Here is a 21407-nt window from a genome sequence, read left to right as displayed (position 1 = left end):
TCTGTTGTTTATTTCACTGATTTGGCAACCGTCAAACGTCATTAGGGAAACGGTTTGAATTTCCGCTTAGTAAAAAAAACATGGGACACCACTACATACATATACTATCCTGTTGAGTGTGTAAGTGCATAAGTACATAGTGCATGAGTGCATAGTGTATAGTGTGCCATTTGGGACGCAGCTAGAGTATGTATGTGCTAATCAGTGTTTATGCTGTAATAAAGGAAAGGCTAAATGGTGATTTGTTGTTCTTACTAACCAGTAGAGGCACCGGTTTGGTTTTAAATAATGAATGTTTCCTGACTGGATTCTAAACTTTGTTTACTTGCCAAAGGATTGTCAAATAAATGAAGAGAGGAAGATTAAACAAACACAGTATACAGCTTATTAGGTCCTGAGTACACTGGATTTGTATCACCACATGTACTGCCATCAGCAATTGTAGTTTTTGCTTCCCTGTTCAACCACATCACAATACAGGAAAAAAGACTATTCTTTGCACAGATGTACAAATGTTTTCCAAAAACATCATGTTCTACCTAGTGCAATTTCAATTGCATGTCTCATTGAATCTCATTTTAAAACCCTGAAAAGATTGCATACTCTTGCCAAATTGAAAACAAGTCATCTTCTGCTGTTTCTCATTGAACTCACAGTGAATATTATAAAAATGCAAACAATATACACTGTACATTATCATTCAAGGATTTGGGTAAGGATTTTTAACGCAATTAATACTTCTATTGCATGGAAAATGTACATTACACCAATCCAAATTGACAGCAAACATTATATTTTACTTTGCGACTACAAAAGAAGAAAAAAGAAGAAATATTACACTGCAAAAGGAGATATATTGTATTATATTATTAAAAAAACAACGGAGCAGAACTGATTCTTGAATCATCTTAAGGATCATGTAATAGCGACAACAACATTTATATAAAATTGTAATATTATTAATTGTAATACACCGTTTTTACTGCGTTTCAAACACATTTAATGAACTATGCTAAGCAGCCATTCTGTAAATAATCAATAATCACCAATTACCACTCTTGGCATTTCAAAAGCATCCTCCAAGTGCTGATTTTACTAAATAAAAAGCTAAACAGCTATTTTTAAAGCAAGGAGTGTTTGGTTTCATTATAGCTCAGCTTAATGTCTGTTTACTGATGACATCCAATTCAGCCGCCAGTGCACAACCAGGACTAATTAGAGTGTCAAAGTATGTGAACACATCCAGGTCTTGCCTTGAACAATGGCTATTTAGGGACTCTTAGCTGAATAATAAATAACCAAAGAAATAGAGCAGGGTAAGACACTCTGAGAGCAGCCTTCTACATTTCCTGTCTGAGCTTTTTTAATATAGCGCGGGTAATAACCACAGTTAAGAAATCATTCTCATGACCTGAAATATGTGTCTTATAGTTTCATTATTTATTAGACTGCACTTCATTGCCCAATCTGTTCGGTAAATGAAATAACTTGACTTTTTTATGCGTTGTCTGTGCAATTAACTCAAACCCTGTAGTCTTTATGCTGAGTTACTTAATGGTAATTAATTAGTTGTCTTATGATTAATAATAACCTTTACAATACAGAGTTTTTGACTGAATTGCCATCCATAAGTGAATCCAGACTGACAATAACACGAGAGACTTTCTTTTGGGTTGACTGAATTTTTAAGTATATATACAGTATATGATAAGTGGCATAATAGATGGTTAACATTTTTCTTCAGTTTGACAGCATGCAGACTAGGAAGAGATTGGAAATTGTGGATCACTGCTCATTATAACGTACTCAAACAAACTGAAAACTGCAGCTTGACAATTGGTGACACTTTAACAGCGTATTATAGACACATTCCTGTCAAGCACAGTGGGGACAAAAAACTGCTATGGCAACAAGTGGAGAAATAATGCTACCAACCACACCAAAAAATACTTGTGGTCAGAGATCAACACGTGTACTGTAAGTCATAATATTATATATGTGAATGTAAATCAAATCATACTTTAGGATAGGATTCACTACTATTAATGCTGTGCATTGGCACAGAGTTGAACTGTTTTTCAAACATTTAACACTCCATTCACATGGGGCGTCCGCATTTTTACTTGGCAATGTATGAAACTTTAAACAGACACTGTTGTCATAATGACAACAGCCAGTCATATGCAGCTTGGACCGCAATACAAAACAACTGCACAGTAGTTAGGCTTGGGCGGTATCCAGATTTTGAAACCATCAATCCACCTCCCTGTTTTACCTCGGTATACGGTATTACCGTGCATAATTAAAAAAAATTATGATGTAAGGCTCAGATAGCATCACCAAACTGTTGGCTTGTGCCTAAACCATTCAGAAAATTTTCTTGTTTGTATTAGAGATCTGCGTGTTGTCTGTATAAACACACACTTAGACACACACCACTACGCTCTTTCACATGCACACACATACACAGACATAGACAGCACCAAGCCAGCGACAAACAGCATCACGCTCTCTCTCTCACACACACACACACACACACACACACACACACACACATGCACACACACGCACACATGCACACACGCACACACGCACACACGCACACACGCGCACACACACACGCACACACGCACACACACACACACACACGCTCGTTCTCTCGGGAGCGATATTGTTAGACTGCCCACTCCAGTTCAAATTACACCAGAGTTACCGACCGCTCCCACGCTTTATTCGAAAACTTATTCCTGCACCGCAAGAAATCTGGTCAGGTCCCGTCGCTCAGCAGCGGGAATGCAGACATCTAGTTCGTATTTACCATGTCTCCCCTCTCATTCAGTCGAAACTTGTAATACTGCCAAACTGCAAAGGCTGTGTTCTTTTTCGAGACCAGGTCACTTAGTGTGCGACTCGCCATCTTACCTCACCTCTCTCTCTCCTCCACACTGTCCCGTGATGACAATCACGCATACGCATTTTTAGGCATCAAATAAATAATATTTAATATTTAAAACTTGTCTCCTAAAGCTGTATAGAAGTGTCTTGGAAAATATCAAGTAACATTATTTACTGTCATCATGGCAAAGACAAAATAAAAAAAAAATGTTATTAGAAATTAGTTATTAAAAAATTATATTATGCTAAAAATTATGCTAAAAAATATTCGCTGTCAAACCAATTAAGACAAAAAAAAATAAACAGTGGTGCTAATAATTCAGGGGGGCTAATAATTCTGACTTCAACTGTATATACTGTACAAGAGAAAATAACAGTTTGAATAACAGTGTGTGACCCCTACATCTGAAAGGGACATAATTCATAATGATCTATGCTATTTTCAATATGTTTGAAGTTATTTTCAAAATAGCTTACTCTCTTAATGAAAAAAGCTCTGTTCTTTAAATCTTATATTTACATTTGCTGTGCCAACATCATTGCCAAAAGAACATTTCATCCCTGATGTCATTATCAATGACATTCTGGCATTCTCCAATAGATTCTGAAGACTTTATTTTCCTTCTTGATCCTGCATTTTGAGTCATTCCTTAAGCAAACGCCTAGCGAAATAACACTGTTTTCAACTCAGCTTTTCTACCAAAAGATAAAGTCATCATGAAGGGCATAAATGGAAGCAGCAAATGGAGTTGTAAGCTTTTTTCAATTTGTTTTCCATTTGTAAGTTCCCTCTTCCTGCAAAGATAAGGTGCGCTGCATCTTACAGATGAAAATGGGGGAGTCACAAAAAAAATGTCCAGACTTGAGAATAAATTCTCGCAATGTTGTTGTTCCTGTCAGCACTTCAAAACTAACTCTCTAATGATCGCCAGGAGACCAATGTATAGAGTCAAGTGGCAACATTGGGCAGCATAATGATGTTAATTCTATGAATATTAATGGTTTTCACAGAATTTAGCTTATTTATTTATTTTGGATCAATACTCATTAAATGAGCCGAGGTAACATTGGCATGTTTCTTTTTCTCTCCCTGTACAGTGTTCTGTCAGAACACGTCAGGCTGCGTCCCCTGGAGAGGGCAGATCAATTGGCCGGTCTTTATTGACGAACTGACATGGTTCTCCCTCCTCACATTCAGCCCTGCGGTGGCTGCACATGAAAGGTAATAGAACCAGATAGGGGAACATACTGCTCACCTGGGGGCGAATTTATACTCTCAAAAGGATTATTATTTCCTCCCGATCCCTGTGCGAATAGTTTGGAGATATTAATGGGGTAATTTGTGCTGTGCATCTCCCGGGGAGCTTCATGGGAGAACTCCAGGAGGATTCATTTCTCACTTTTGGAGGAACTTATGCAGCTGGACTGAAACTGGACTCATTAAGTGCTGAAATTACAGCCACTAAACAGCAGAGAATTTGGGATCTAAGGGCTCTGTGGTTTCTGTGATGCAGAAAACATGGACGGAGTCAAAAGTAGGGCTGGACACTTGATCAAATCGCAATATGGACTAGTGGCTGTGCATAATAAACACAAACAGACTGCCATTTCTAAAACAAGTCTGAACATTTTAAGCGTCTCTGTGGGAATGAGTGACACTGTTTAGTCAACTATAACTTTATTCAATACTGTATCAAACCATTTCACATCAAATTCCTTATTTCACCGTTTTATATGAGATGACGTATGTATAAAGAAGTATAAAGTGAGAGAGAGAGATACACATCTCTATTATGTTTCATATAAATATATGCATGTATTTTATTGTTTTATATGTATCATGTATATAGGCATGGGCCGGTATTAGATTCTGACGGTATGATAACCTTGGATATAAATAAATATCACGGTATCGCAGTATGGAGAATACTGCTCTAAAATCTATTCTTTTTAAAAGTCTGGGTAAAAAAACAAAACTTTTTTTCCCCTTTGTACACAATATATTTTATTTTGAGAAACATTTAAAATATTTTGGAACAGTAAACAAGTCAGTCTAAATGATTCAAATGAATTAAGGACTTCTGCTGTCTTCATTTATTTTAAAAACACAGATTTTTTTTTACAATTTAAAATGCCAAATTTGGAGATCTTTTCTGCTGGAGATACTGCTGTTCTAAAAAAAAAAAAAAAAAAAAAAAAAAAAAAAAAAAAAAAGTAAATAAAAAAATGTTAAGCATACATTAGGAACGATATAGCAGAAAATTGTGACAGTTTTAAAACCTTGACTTTTCCAAACCGTGGTATACCTTGAACACGGTTATCGTCCCATGCCTACATGTATATTCCTTTCTATTTTATTGATATTATTGTTGCTATTTTACATCAATATTGTTATTAATAACATTATTTCTACTGACTTGTTTCCCCCTACTATATGTACACTTTGGCAATATGTACCCATGTATGTCATGCCAATAAAGTAGATTAAATTTGAAACTTGAAAGAGTATAATATACACCAATATTCAAAGCACTTGAAAACATCCTTTAAAAATAAAAGTTGTATTTTATCTAATGACCCTTGTACCCTAATGGCTAGCATGGGCTATATGCACACAGACTTTTAATTTTCATCCAGACAGCCCGTGAACTGTTTTGCCATTATAAAATTGTCACGTTTAAGATCTGATTTCTTTAAATATCAGCGATCTTCAGTCTGTTAGAAATGCGATACGAACTGGGTCTCAGATCAGACAAGAAGCACTGCATTAAATTCCATTCCCCCGCCATGCCTTTAAAATATAAAATATTATAAAATATTTATTTAAATATTTATTTTACCCCAGTATTTTCAATGGAATTTCTGCGCTAGCCTGTTGCTATTGATGGAGCTAGTGGCTACAACAAGCATTAATTTAGTTGTGCAAGCTTAAAACAGGATGAAAGATCAAGTTGGAATGATTAGTAATTACATTAATTACATCACATCAGTACAGTATACAGTAATTACATCAATGCTGTAAAAATAACCTTGTGAAATTGAAAATAGTTCACATTAAGCTTTCACCCCAAGTTTATCATTGTATCATTTGCTTTAAAACTCTAGCTGTGCATAAAGCCTATTCGTTTCCCTTTTAATTTTATGTCATAGGCCATATTATATGCTACATTCATTGATATGCAACATAAATCATTCATTTTCTTTTCGGCTTAATCCCTTTATTAATCTGGGGTCATCACAGGGGAATGAACCGCCAACTTATCCAGCGCATGTTTTATGCAGCGGATGCCCTTCCAGCTGCAACCCATCAATGGGAAACCCATTCACACTCATTTGCACACATACAGACACTATGGACAATTTAGCCTACCTAATTCACCTGTATCAAATGGACTGTGGGGGAAAACGGAGCACCTAGAGCAGGGGTGTCAAACTCAATTCCTGGAGGGCCGAAGCCCTGCACAGTTTAGTTCCAACCCTGCTCCAACACACTTACCTGTAGGTTTCAAACAAGCCTGAAGGACTCAATTAGTTTGATCAGATGTGTTTAATTAGGGTTGGAACTAAACTGTGCAGAGCTGCAGCCCTTTTGGAATAGAGTTTGACACCTGTGACCTAGAGAAAACCCAAGCGAACGCAGGGAGAACATGCAAACTTCTCACAGAAACGCCAACTGACCCAGCTGAGGCTCAAACAAGCGACCTCCTTGCTGTGAGGCAACAGCACTACCTACGGTGCCACTGTGTCGCCTCCTACATAAATCAATGTTTGTTAAATTTGTATTAAAAAGGCAGCTTTGGTGAAAATCAACTTTTGGCAGCTGTTTGGATAGGACTGTATAGTGTTTCCACTGTGATATTAGAGTGATATAAACAAAACAGGTCTCTTTTTTTGAGTTTACTGACGTTAAAATAGGCCCAAATCCCAGTTGTTTTGAGGCCCACTGCAACGTGATGTAGGAGTGCGTTTTCCTCCACCAAATTGATTTACAGGTGACATGTCTCTATAGTAATATATATACACACTGTGGCGAGGGGGCGTGGCCGAGAGCCGTGGGAACGGGGTGAGGCCACCGCGTGAGTGGATACACGTGCGGTGCGCACCTGCCTCGGATCCCACGGAAGGAGCTCTGGACCATAAAAGGAGGACCGATGGCAGAGGAAGCCGAGAGAGGACCGGGCCTGGGCATGTTATTTTACTTTTGCTTTCAGTTTGACGGCAGTCTCCGCAAGGAGCTGCCGTCCGTTTGTTTTGATTTAAATGGCAGTCTCCGTGAGGAGCTGCTGTCATTATTATTAATAAATCATTTTAAAACTCCGTCGGTTCTCCGCCTCCTTCTTCCCGGCGGCCAAAGGGCCGTAAACTTCATTACACACACGTCCACATTTTTTGCAAAAGAAACTGGGATTATAACATAAGTTACAACTCACTGTGATCAGCTGCACCTCAATAGTTAATTTTGTGAGTTTAAAACGTTTTTAAAACAGTGCGTGTTTGTAGTAAAGAGTAAAATCGTCAAATAATTCTTTATCGCTATAAATCACCACGGCCACAAGGTGTCAGTTAAGGCATCAGTGCACTTGTGTATGATACATCATTTCAGAAAGGCTTGAATAAACTCCACTACAAATACATGACATAAACACACTTTGTATTTTTGACTAGTGACCTTATTTCAGCTTACCCATGTCTGTCTCTAGCACAGACGGCTGTTTATCTGCCGTAACGCATGAGAATCAGAATTGCATGTTGGAGTGGTGGGCGGGGAGAAGCAGCTCGTATGGATTTAAAGCCACAGGCTACAAAAACAGCTACATATTCCTCAAGACATCAAAATGGGCATATTTTATATTTTATAAAAAATATACTGACTATAGGATGGATGGATGGATGGATGGATGGATGGATGGATGGATGGATGGATGGATGGATGGATGGATGGATGGATGGATGGATGGATGGATGGATGGATGGATGGATGGATGGATGGATGGATGGATGGATGGATGGATGGATGGATGGATGGATGGATGGATGGATGGATGGATGGATATAGATATATACTGCTAAAACTTTATAGACACATCACATTCTGGAGATACCAGTATCTTATCTTACATCTTGTTAATTGTAACTTTAATGTAATTATTACATAATTGAAATTGATTACGCTTGATTTTTTTAATACTATAAAATAATTATCCCTAACCCTACACCTATTAAAATAAAACTACAATTCCCAGAAAAAACTGAAGCATAATCTGTGAAAAAAAAAAAAAACTTAACACTCCACATGTGTGGTGCTGGTCGGTGTTGCTGCAGCGTCACATGCAGCCCACAGTCGCAGCATGCGAAATCGCATCAGTCAAGTGTTGTGTCTCATCCTCTCATTTAGAGGTTGATGAATGCCACCTAGGAACTGAAGGATGAAAACTTGGATCTGTCGGGAATGTTTTGGATGGCTTGGTTGACAGGGCAAACGTGGCAGAGCCATATCACATGCTGCTCTCAGCAGAGGGTCCAGAGCCATGCTCGCAGCCACCAATTAAATGCAGCCCGCGATCACCTTGGATGGGCACAGGGCAGTGGTCTGTACAAGCACGCTGTGTTCTGACAAATAATAATTAGCCTCAGTTTACGAGAGCATGATACCAAGGAGAACAGATGCAAGCAATCTACAAGCACACTGATGTTAAGACTCAAGTATGTTTATGCTCACTATTAAACCTAGGCAGTGTGGTGGCTCAGTGGTTAGCACTGTCGCTCCATAGCAAGAAGTTCATTGGTTCGAGCCCCAGCTGGGTCAGTTGGCATTCTGTGTGGAGTTTGCATGTTCTCCCCGTGTTCATGCGAGTTTCCTCCAGTTGCTCCAGTTTCCCCCACAGTCCAAAGACATTTGGTATAGGTCAGTTGAATAAGCTAAATTGGCCGATATGTATGTGTGTGAATGCGAGAGTGTATGGGTGTTTCCCAGTACAGGGTTGTGGCTGGAAGGCCATCTGCTGTGTAAAAAATATGCTGGATAAGTTGGCGGTTCACTCCGCTGTGGCGACACCAGATAAATAAAAGGACTAAGCTGAAGGAAAATTAATGAATGAATAAATAATTGAACTGACTGTAATTTTGTGGAATTATGTGTGATTTAAATGAGTCCCTCCCAAAATTAAAATTCTAAAGGTCTCTATATTAATAAAAATGTAAAAAAAAATCATTCCAAAATGAAAATTCTGTAACGATCTACCCAGCCTCATATAATTTTATTCAGAAAACAGATACATTTCAAAATCCAGCATTGATTTCAGATGTTTGTTCTTCCAAAATGAAAAAAATATATATATGATTGCTTGATGAGCGAGAACCACAGCTTTGCTTCTGCCACATGAGGTTTTTTTTACTCACATCGAATAGGTATGTTTGATGTATTCGTTTACTGAATGTTTACATGTGAATAAAAGTTTAAATCAAATTAAATCAGTTCATCATATAATAAAACTTATTCATAAGACTTGAAGTCCATAGGACTTGATTAATACTGTGTTTGGATCTAATTATGAACATTTTGAAGTGTTAAGAGTTTTGGTTGAATAGACTAGAGGACCAGAGATCTGGCCTACTATAGATACCCAGTAGCATCTATTATAACAGGGGAGTCCAAACTCGGTCCTGGATGGCCGGGGTCTGTAAGAGTTTAGCTCCAACCCTAATTTAACACATCTGAAGCAGCTAATCAAGCTCTCACTAGATAAACTGCCAGGTAGGTTGAAGCAAGTTGAAACAAAACTCTGCAGGACATCGGCCCTCCAGAACAGAGTGTTGAGACCCCTGTATTATAAGCATAATTTACATAGACTGGTAGCACATTAGCATTAGAAAAGAATTTGAATACTCATTGTGCCAAAGCTAGGAAAGAGGTTTCACATTTTCAGGCAAAATCATCATAGATGGCAAAACTTTTCATTGTGTTCAGCTTGGTGCAAGTGCACAGAACAAACAGTCTTGTTATAAGCACTGCGTGGGTGGAACTTAATTTGAAACTTCTTGTTTTTTTTTTTTTCTTCTTCGTTTAAACAAAGCAATATTGATTCTTAAATCTCAGTATCAGCCATTTCCTAAAATTAGGCTATCTGAGTTGATGTATGATAAAATATACCAGATGCAAATCATGTTTAATAAAGTAACAAGAACTTATATTTTTTCTTCAAGTTCCATTTTCATGTGCATTTTATTAGGAAATGCAAATAGCAATGCTTTTAATTGTCTGGTTTGACAGTTTTTCAGCCTGATGCTGTGAGAAAACGTAACTATTTTGCGTTTTATCAGTTTAGAAGCTAATTTGTACGAGTTCAGCTGTACGAAAATCTACGATTTTAAAAAGGCGGCATGGCACCCAACCCTTTCTTTAAATATTAGCATAACATTAGCCTATATTTAGCCTGTATATATATAGCCAATTTTAACCTGTCAGTAATGCCTTAATTATCTAAACTACACGTTTAAATAAACTTTTCATAAAAGCAAGTTATGGAAGCAATTATGTACAGAAAACATTGCAGATGACAGGTTCTATGGAAAGAGAGGAATGTATTGTCCCTAAACATAAAATCTCTTTTGGTCAATCTTTTATTTATAAAGCAACAAATCTATGGAATTCTCTCCCAACAGAAATGATCACATGTACAATTATAAGATGTTTTCACGCCTGACTAGGAAGCGTTTCAAATCAAATTTGTACACACTGAGTGAGATGTTTTTTGATTTGTCAGTGTTTTAGTTTAGATGCAATTATGCCTTATGCAGTTTTAAACTGACTTTTTAATTAATTGGGTATTATTGTCTTAATGTTTACCTGTTCAGGGACTGCAAATGGAAAATAGCAATCCTGCTACAACCTGGCACAATGCATCTTTCCTTTTGGAGGTTAATGTAATTTTTGTGCATGTCCCTGTTAAATAAATTTATTCATTCATTCATTCATTCATTCATTCATTCATTCATTCATTCATTCGTTCGTTCGTTCGTTCGTTCGTTCGTTCATTCGTGTATATAGTGGTGTATATAAGTATTTAACACATTACCATTTTTCTCAAAACATATTTGTAATGGTACTATTGACTTGAAATCTTTACCAAATGTTGATAGCAAATAAAGAAATCCATATATGCAAAGAAAACATTTTTATTAGTTCACAATTTAAGTCATGTGTAAAAAGATATAACACAGGGAAAAATTGTGTTGAACACATGAAGAAAGGAAGGTGTAAAAAAGGCAATGAAAGCCCAGACAGCTGAAATCTCAGTAGTTATTTAGCAACCCTCTGCCCTTCCTCAAATATTAGCTGCTTCAGTCCAACAACTACATTAGCAGGATTAGAAGATAAAAACAGTGGACATTTCAGCAAGACAATGATCCAAAACACAGCCAAGATAACAAATGCTTTCAGGGAAAGAAAATAGAATGGCCCAGCCAGCCACCTGACTTGAATCCAATAGAAAATACAAAATAAAGATTAGATTTGATAGACGAGACCCACAGAACCATCAAGATTTTTACACTCTGTAAAAAGTCTGTGAAAAAAAAAATCCCACCTGAGCAATAAATGACTTTATTGTCCATATGAGAGGCGTCTTTAAGCTGACATCATAAAAAAGCCTTTTTATATAAAATATTAAATACATTTCAGCTGTTTAGTACATTATCTGGGTGTCATTTAATAATTGCACAATTTTTTCAGATTAGTTTGTTTTGTTTTATTTTTATGTTTGTATTGTTTGGGTTTTTACCAAAATCTGGTTCAACTATGCCAACTCATTTAGAATACTTTTTTTCCAGAAAACAAACAGCAATGCAAACATACTAGGGCTTTCTATATAGTTCATGGCAATTTCTTTTGATGTTTTTATCCCTATAAACACTGTACTAAAAAATGGATTTATTTAAACGCAAAAATCCCAGTTTGTTCAGTAAATAAATAAAGAAAAAGATTAGAAGCAGTTTTGTGTACTGTATAGCATCATCACATCCTCTGAAAATGGTCTATTGCATTAAGCGCCTGGTTCAAATGGATTGTGGGTGGCTAGTGAAAAATGCACATAACAGTTTAGTAAATGCATGCTCAAAGTGCTCTAAATATAGATTTTTTTTCTTCCTTCCTCACAACACCACCAAAAATCTGAAGCCGTTTCAGAGCATGATACTAAAGCCTTGCAGCTGCACAAAGGGCTTTCAGTTATGCTTATATCTCCAGCATGTCACCGCAATATCTGTGAAGTCCGAGACTTGGATCCGTGCCGCTGGGAATTACCATGTTGGGCTTTTAATCAAGTAATAGCTACATAACACCAGGGAGCCTTTGTTTGCCGTGCCGAGCTGTGCTAAAACAGGATCAACAGAGAAAATAAAGTTAACACCAGAGGGTGCCAAAGCTTTTTGTGTTCCTACATATCAAATCACTTATGCTTTTAACCTATCCTCCCCTCCCCCATTTGCTCTTTATTACAGTTTTTATATTCGCAAAAAGGGTTAATTCCCAACAATAGCCCTTTTAATAGCTCACTTAACTTGAAATATCTGTGTTTTCTGTCTCTGCCACCTCGGGGAAATAAACCCAGGAGCTGCTAAGAAGCTTGGGCACATTCAACTGTCAAAACAGAGCTGTTCAAAGGCTTTTTGGCCCAAATTTAAAGGCAGCAGGTAGTCTGTGTGAGGCCAACTCTCTGGGTGAGGCTTTTTTTTGTTTGCTTATGTGGGTACAGAGATATTGCATATACCTCCACACACACACAGCAACAGCAACAACCCAGGGCATTGCCACTGGAAATTTGCCGCAACACCTGAATGACCTGCCAAATCGGCAATAATAAACTCTATTAGTAATCACCTCAAATGTTCGGGCTGTGGCGTTCGTGCGTTGCTCCAGCTGCCAAAATCATTTGGGGGTTTGGAGGTGTGGTTGGACTGCTGACAACTGCAAAATGAAGGTGGAGAGAGTTCCAGATAAGGAAAGTGAACCTGCTGCATGCGGACTTGAAACAAACTGCATTTTCTAGGCCAGCGTGGAATTGTCCATTAGAGACAGCTATCGTGACACCGCAATGTATTTACTGTGACGGACGATGCACTAAGGTCGATGCTTTGAGTCTGATGGGAATTAATGCAATCAACTGACATTTGCAAAAAGAGCAAAGGTCACTACCAGTTATCCGTGTCTATTCTTAACTGCTAATTGACTGTTTTAGACTATAGACAAATGGCCGTCGATTGGTAATGAAAAGCAGTGAGGTCATAAGGTAAGGTGTTGGACAGTTGGGATTGCACGCTAGTTAAATTGGTGTCTGTATTTCATTTATATTAATAGGTTAATGGATGTTTCAATTAAGAATGTAATGAGTTTAGACATTTAAGAGAAGTAGTTAATGGTGTAACGTAACAATTTAGCCATGTATGTTAGATTTCAGTTGATTAATGCAAGGGCGAGGCAGTGGCGCAGTAGGTAGTGCTGTCACTTCACAGCAAGAAGGTTGCTGGGTCGCTGGTTCGAACCTCGTCATGCAGTACAGGTGAATAATTGGGTAGGCTAAATTGTCCGTAGTGTAAGTCATAGTGGATGTGTGTGTGTGGATGTTTCCCAGTGATGAGTTGCGGCTGGAAGGGCATCCGCTGCGTAAAAACTTGCTAGATAAGTTGGCGGATCATTCCGCTGTGGCGACCCCGGATTAATAAAGGGACTAAGCCGACAAGAAAATGAATGAATGAATGATTAATGTAAAGGCTGATTTATACTTCTGCGTAGAGGTCTGCATTATATTAATATAAATTTATAATAAATGTCCGAACAAAGCGCGAGAGCGGTTGGTATCTGGTTTAAATTTGGATGGGAGCAGGCGGTCTAACAATATCGCTCCTGACTCCCGAGCGAGCGAGCATGCGTATGTATGTGTGTGAATCAGACAGCGTGATGCTGCGTTTCGCTTGTTTGTTGTGCTGTGTGTGTGTGTTTATATGGACATCTTGTTGGTGTCTAGACTCTGTATAGGTGGGTGGTTTTTGGTTCTGTTCTTATATATATATATATATATATATATATATATATATATATATATATATATATATATATATATATATATATATATATATATATATATATATATATAATAATAAAACAAAATGAAATGAAAATGAAAGTGTAAAGCCTGCAGCCCACAACAAAGGTGAAGTTATTGCGTTTCATATTTAACAAACACTTTACTACAAATATTATGCTATTTTGCTCACATAGATAATTGAATATTAATCAGATCATGTCATTACGCTTATCACAGCATTGCTGATTATGATTTTTGAGGATTGATAGAGCTCAGATCAGTTCATGCAGACATTTTAATCTGATTTGTGAACTTAAACTAAATAAGCCAGAGATCAGTTATCAAGATTGAAAGATCCAGGACCTGCCAAATCATCCTTTTCAAGCGAGGTATGGTTGAAGCGAGGTAGGTTTTACATCTTTAAAACTTAGTTTACCACTTTTACCACTACCAACATTTACTGTAAATACTAGCATGATTACACATTTTGTACAAACTATTTAAAAAGGCTTTTTGTGGCAGTGAGCATGTTGCTTTTGCTTTCCACAACCTATGACAAGACCCCTCTTCAAAACATGATATACACAAAATTGTGTTACCATTATGGTGCCCATTAACAAAATGAAAACTGCTGCTCAACTGGAGATGCTTCATCTGTATTCGACACTATACACTGTCTCTTCAAAAAGTTGTGTGAACAAAACCATCCAAAATATCCTCGCATATAATCATGTATTTTTTACTTTTTTGTCCTCAAGCAGTGATTAACAGTGTTGCCTCAGTCTGTCGTCACACTACACATTGAGTGTTGCAAGTCAATATGTTTGCTAGCTAAACTTAATAAAAGTTCTGGCTGATCTATGGCTTGCCACAGGAGGTCGAGGATAAATTCTGTGGCTAAGTCGTGCATGTCGAAGACATTTTGGGATATCTGCTAGAGATGCTGCCAGGAACAGTTCCCAGCACGGCAGGCGGCCGCTAGGAGTGACAGATGTCTGATATGCTGGCATGGATTTGCCAAACCATGATTTGAGCCTCCTCCCTGGCTGAAGACTCCCATTACCACGGAAGATTGAATGCTCTCACAACCATATGCAGCTTGTGATGTGCCACGTAAATGACTCAAACATGTTAGCCTGAAGAGAATCTCTTAATGACTCGGTGTGTGGTTATGGTGGACTGCTCTTATTCTGAATGGTTTTAAGCAAAGTAAAAACAGACTAAAAAGCACCAACAGACCAAGGTAACAAACAGACCAAGTTACATTAGTTACAAAAACATGCTTTATTCTTGTCTACTAACCACAAAAGGAGTGATTTCAAACAAATAGTGCTCATTGCAGAATTATATAAATAAATAAGGCACGGTGGCTCAGTGGTTAGCACTGTCGCCTCACAGCTAGAAGGTCCCTAGTTCGAGCTCCAGCTGGGCCAGTTGGCATTTCTGTGTGATATAATTAAATAATTTATTATTTGTTTCAAACATTTGTTTTTAGACTTTATGAAAAGGATACAGTGAGTAAAAGTGTATCATTTATTGATTATTTGTTTAGCATTTTTCACTACAAGACCTAAACATAAACATAAACTCATGATGGCAATATTTACAATGTCATACTATCTTCAAAACTATACAGTTGTCGGCGCAATAGCCTAGTGGTTAGCGTGCCGACATATGGTGCAATAGCACATCAGGGCGTCGCGAGTTCGAATCCCGGCCCGAGGACATTTCCCTACCCTACCCCCTCTCTCTCTCTCCCACTTCGCTCCCTGTCTCAATAATGTCCTATCTAATAAAGGCAAAAAGACCAAAAATAAATCTTAAAAAAAAAAAAAAAAAAAAAAAACACTATACTGTTGGCATATTAGAGCTGGATGACCATAGTACATAATAATCATCCAAAATGTATGCTCAGCATAAATTCATGAATGCAAAATATACTCATAAATGCAAAAATGTATTTGTGAATACATTAGATTAGTCAATACCAAAAGCCAAAACTGTAAAAAAATAAATAAATTATAAAAAAAAAGTAAATAAAAATAATATCAGTCTAAAAATGAGGGGAAATATTCATTAAAATTGTAATACTGTAAATAAAATTAAGAGAGGGATAAATTTAGTAGAAATTTTGTAGTTTTGCAACTCATTTTGCATTTAAATGTATTATCTTTCTATTTTTAAGATGTTTAGTGATCAAACTCTTATTTTAAATGCATATAACTGTTTATTTACACAATACACTGTTTTGTATAAATTCACCAAATAATATGGTCTATATCCACTGAGAAATAAAAAAAAAAAATTCAAAAAGAGAGTATACACTTATTTATGCTTAGAAGTTTTCATCATAATAATAATAACAATAATAATAATTATTATTATTATTATTATTATTATTATTATTATTATTATTTAATAATTTAAGTAAATATTCTGTTAGTCTGATATTAATCCTGATACTTTTGTAATAACTCAAAATAAAACTCATTATGATGAGGACTGCAGAAATCCATCTCTGAACCCAAAGCACATCAAATCACATCACCAAATTTGGACAATAGAAGGAAAAATACATTTATGCTTGCTAAGTTTTCTAGTTTGCAAGTATTTTCTGTTACATTTGAATAGCAGGGTCAGAATTTGGCATAAACTACCTGAAAGCCTGGATCCACCTGGCCTAACATCAACAGATCAGGCTGAGGAACGGTGTGAGGAAAATTTTTTTTTACACCACACTATCGGCTCCTTTGTACCAACTGAACATTGTTTAAATGCTACAGTCTATTTTAGTATTGCAGCTGACCATGTCTATACCTTTAGGACCAAAATATACCCACTCCATAAAGGCTACTTCCAGCCATGTCACAAAGCTCAAATCATTTCAAACAGGTTTATTGAACATGAAAGTCAGTTCACCACTCATATTCTAAGGCCTTCACAGTTACTCTTTTAATCCAATAAAGCACCTTTGGGATGTGCTGGTACAGCATTGATTCACATTAATCTACAACAACTCCATGATGCAATCATTGTCAACATTCACCAAAATCTCTCAGGACTATTTCCAGCACTTTTTTAAATCTATAACATGAAAAAAAAGGCTTCTTGGTTCTGAAGGAAACCTGGTATTGGCAAGGTCAACCTAACAAAGTGGTCAGAGAATATATATCTTTTAAGAGCTTTGGAAACCTGTAAGCATTACTTTCATGCTTGTCTTTCCTGCCATGTATGCCAATGGTTACAGATTTCCAACATTCCTCAAACTATCTTACTTGAGTTCAACACAGAAAAACTCAAACTGTTTGAAACAAGTCGAGGGCAAGTAAATGATGGCTCTTTAAATAGCACTCTTTAAATGGTAAACATATAACTGTGCAATAATAAGGTTTCATAATACAGAAAAAAAAAACAACCACACAGCCAAGATTCGCTAAAATGCTCTAAAAATAAACAACTAATTTTTCAACATTTCCTTTTTTTACTACTAATTGTCAAGTCCATGTCTGAGGAAGCATTACAGGATTAATAATTAGATAAGTGGAAAGTCCAGACGGTCGTGGCAATAACGCTGGGAGAGTTTGATTAATTTATTTTCCCGGCAAAGTCAAAAATAAATGATAAAACCGCTCTTCTAATGCAGAGTGAAAAGGTTTATCCTTTCACATAATGTTCTATCTAGCATTGCCCACAGTGACAAGCCGTTGAATTGAATTAAGAAGACGTGGCTTGGGGCTCTGCTACAGCTGTGGCTGTTTGATATGGGGTTTAAGGTGAGAGCGAAGCTGGCTGGACCTGAAAGACCAGTGAAGACACATTCAGTATTAAATACCAGGCTCCGAGCAACAGCTCAAAAACCAATTGCAGCTTTTCGTGCTGTGGAACAAGTCAAATTAACATGGCATTACCCATAGCCAGTGTACGTGAAGATTTAAGTAATTATTAAACTAATTCTTGGACTTACTTTGTATAGATACATTTTGTTTTTTGATTTAGAGGGCAAATGAAAGCAGAAAAAAATAATTGGATTTTTTTTTTTTTAAGTTAGAGGCTGCAATCAATTTTCATGGGCTGAATTTAAACAAACAAACAAATTAAATTTAGTAATGTTAAACTTAATTTGTTTGTTAAAATTTAACCCACAAAAATTGTTTGCAAACACATAAATGGAAGAGCTCCTATTATGGGTTTTTGAAAATGCCCGCAGGCACAGGATGTCAACATGATGTAAAATTGACATACCCCAACCTCATGGGGTTGTTGGATTTGGTTTGGAAATGAAAATCAGGTTGACATCAGAACCCAACATCATGTCAGACGCTGTGCTCTGAAGTGTGAGGGAAAGTTCTTTCCCTTACCCAAAAATGAGGCTATTAAGAGTCAGTGGTTGAGGTTTATTTTTGCAAAAATACCTCAGCATTATAGCCCCAGCCTTGTGCTGTGCTCCCGTCATTTTTCTGATGAGTGCTTCATTAATCTACATGCTTACAACGTGGGATTCGTCGGCTGTTTGTTAAGGGAAGGATAAGAAAAGACTATTGATGTATGGGACTTTGTCAGAGCTTGACAGGAACTTTACATTACACATGGACCAGTTTCTTCCTTCACTTCACAAGTATAAGTGTGATTAAAATGGTTGACTCCTTGTTTTCTCTAGCTTTCAAAATGTGTTTTAATTGTGTTTTGTTACTTGTAACCAATCCATGCAACTTGTACTGTATCTGGTTAACTCTTCATATTCTCATATTGTGTCTAAAACCCATGTTGAAAATGTGACACTTGTCGCTTTGTTTATGGATTTAAACGTGTTTGTGAGATCGCTATACTTTGGCAATTGTTATTGCTAAAGCCACAGTAAGGTCTTTCTACACACGTGCAGTGGTCAAGTTTTAAAATAGTTCAGATTTTGCCACTGTGTGGATTAATACTCAATGTGTGTCATAGTTAAGAATAGAGCAATATGCTGGTGTTTAACTGCATTGCTTTATTGCACTCCTGCATTGGGCTCACACATACTCTCTGCACTCTGACTACTTCAAAATTGTTGATAAGCCATGGTAGGCGCTTCTCTCTGGCTGTGTCCAAAACCGCCTATTACTCAGTAGGTACTGCATTTGAATTTAAACGTACAACTAGGCCGATAGAAAAGTACGTTCTATACTGTATGACTGCGAAAAGTATGAATGGAACTCGGACATACTACATCCGCCATTTTGTCATGGTCACATGTTGCGTCGCTTCACTCCCACAAAGAGCTTAGAATTAATGCTCTTTGACTCCGATTCATGAATTCTCTCGCTGGGCATCATGGGATATCGCAGCATGCATGGGATGTGCACTTCAGAATCTTGCTGGAAGCAGTAAGTAATCCGGGTACTTCTCGCATACTGATTTTCGAATTCTATGAGTTCGGACATAATACTCGGCTCGCATACTGATTTTAGCGTACTATGTAGTATAGAAGTATGCGGTTTCGGACACAGCCCCAGTTTCACACTGAACGCAGTTGACCTATCGCAACAGACTGGGTTATCGGACCAATCAGCGAAGATTAGCATTGCGCTAAGAAGGGGTTTTGAAACAAATTAAATTGCTGAACAAATCATATGGGAGTCGTTGGGAAAATTAGGTAAAATAAATGCATATTATAAGACAATGAAAATGTTTTATGACCTTACAAACATATCAGCCTGTTGTTGGAGACCCCCCAAAATCAAAATATGACCTTTAAAAAAAATCTAAATCAAAATATGACCTTTAAAAAAAGAAAAGAAAAAAAAGGAAAAAATCCAGTGAATCTTATTTATTTATTTTTTTTGCAAAACGATCATTTATAAGAATAAGCACTATTTGCATTGTCCTCATTCACATAGCTTCAGTATGCAACATTGCTGTATTTAAAAACTACATCAATTGATTTATTGTCCTCAGCAGCATCAAAGGGGCCACTTGTATTCAATTGGGGGCACATCTTTAGGGTAATAGCATACAGTGGCAACAAGTCTAACATCAAAGACGGCTAAATTTACTTTTGGCTGTCAGTCTGAGGAGAACACGATTGCCAGGTCTCCCCAGGGTACGTGGCAGGGCCAATGTTTTCGATATCCTTCGCTCCAGATTGGTTTCAAAGTACTGAGAGAAAATAGATATGGTCCCACGGAGGCCAGCATGCTACACAAGTGCAATCGTCAGATTAACTGGAGGGGATGAGGTCAGTGTTTCTGTGCACTGAACCAGTTTCTTATAGGCCATGTCATCTGTGCTAAACTGTTATGCTCACAATAGAACCACTGGAGAAAGTGTCACCTCTGTCTTTTTGGGTTAGAGTTGACAGATTGGGTGAGAGGCAAGCTTAAACATATGCTTTATATGTTGTCAAAAAATATATTATGGCAACATATAAAGCATATAAGAAAAAAGAGAGTGTTTGTTTTAAATGTTAAATGGGTTACTAATAAATAAGATGCATTTGCATGTTTTTTTAGATAGATTTAAACCTGTTTAGCCCCAAATCCAAGACATGGTCAGGATCATTTTGACAATTGTGATCCTGGAACACAAAGCTACTAGCCCAAAAGACATTGTATGGGTCAAAATGATTGATTTATCTATTATCTATTATAAATTTATCAAAAAGAGTTATTTATAAACCATTATAATATTGAGTAAAGATCATGCTCCATGAAGATATTTTGTAGATTTGATACTGTAAATAAATCAAAGCCTAATTTTTGATTAGTAATTTGCATTTCTCAAAACAACTTAATTTAGTCTGTAACCGGGGGAGTCGGAGTGACAACTAAGGTGAGAATCCAATAGGTCGTTTTTAATCACATGGTTCTGATGACACACAAAAATCTGATGGAGGGCCAAGAAACTAATTGGGAGACATAGTCCATATTTTTGCGATTTATACCATATTTTAAAGGAGATATAAACAGAAAATAACCACATTTGTTGGGCATGATCCTTATATAAGGGGTTTAGTACTAAACTAAAATATATTTGCCTGTCATCAAGGTGGTATATATTGTATAAGTTATTATACGTCACATGAAAAAATACTATAGTAAATACTATTGAGTTTTAAAGCAAACTATAGATAATTACTTGAACTATATTGTTGCTGTGGTACGACAAAACTGTAGTAATAAATTATTCAAGAGGCTTCAGTTTTCTACGCTATAATGATACACCATTACAAATGTACCACAGTTTAACGTTACAGTATTTATTACCGTTTAACAGTTTATTAATTAATATTGTACACATACACTACCCTGTGTTTCAAAAACATGTTTATTATAAATTACTATCGTTTTTTTCCCCCATGTGGTTATCAGATGAAACTATACAAAAGCGTGAATGCATAGTCTACATTATTATTTAATTATTCATTTTTGCAAGGGGTAAATGATGCTCCACAACAAT

The 21407-nt window shown here is 36.8% G+C and overlaps 1 long non-coding RNA gene across 1 annotated transcript in view; it reads right to left on the bottom strand.

Moving 5' to 3' along the window:
* Positions 1-21407, bottom strand: part of si:dkeyp-4c7.3 — a 52452-nt gene that overhangs the window by 11203 nt on the left and 19842 nt on the right. Inside the window, exon 2 of the long non-coding RNA NR_120381.1 lies at positions 12773-12859. This is a non-coding gene — a long non-coding RNA (si:dkeyp-4c7.3). The remainder of the gene's footprint in view (positions 1-12772; positions 12860-21407) is intronic.

The sequence above is a fragment of the Danio rerio genome, chromosome 13, assembly GCF_049306965.1.
Source record: "Danio rerio strain Tuebingen ecotype United States chromosome 13, GRCz12tu, whole genome shotgun sequence".
Classification (NCBI taxonomy): domain Eukaryota; kingdom Metazoa; phylum Chordata; class Actinopteri; order Cypriniformes; family Danionidae; genus Danio; species Danio rerio.
This window is presented reverse-complemented; position numbering and strand designations above follow the sequence as displayed.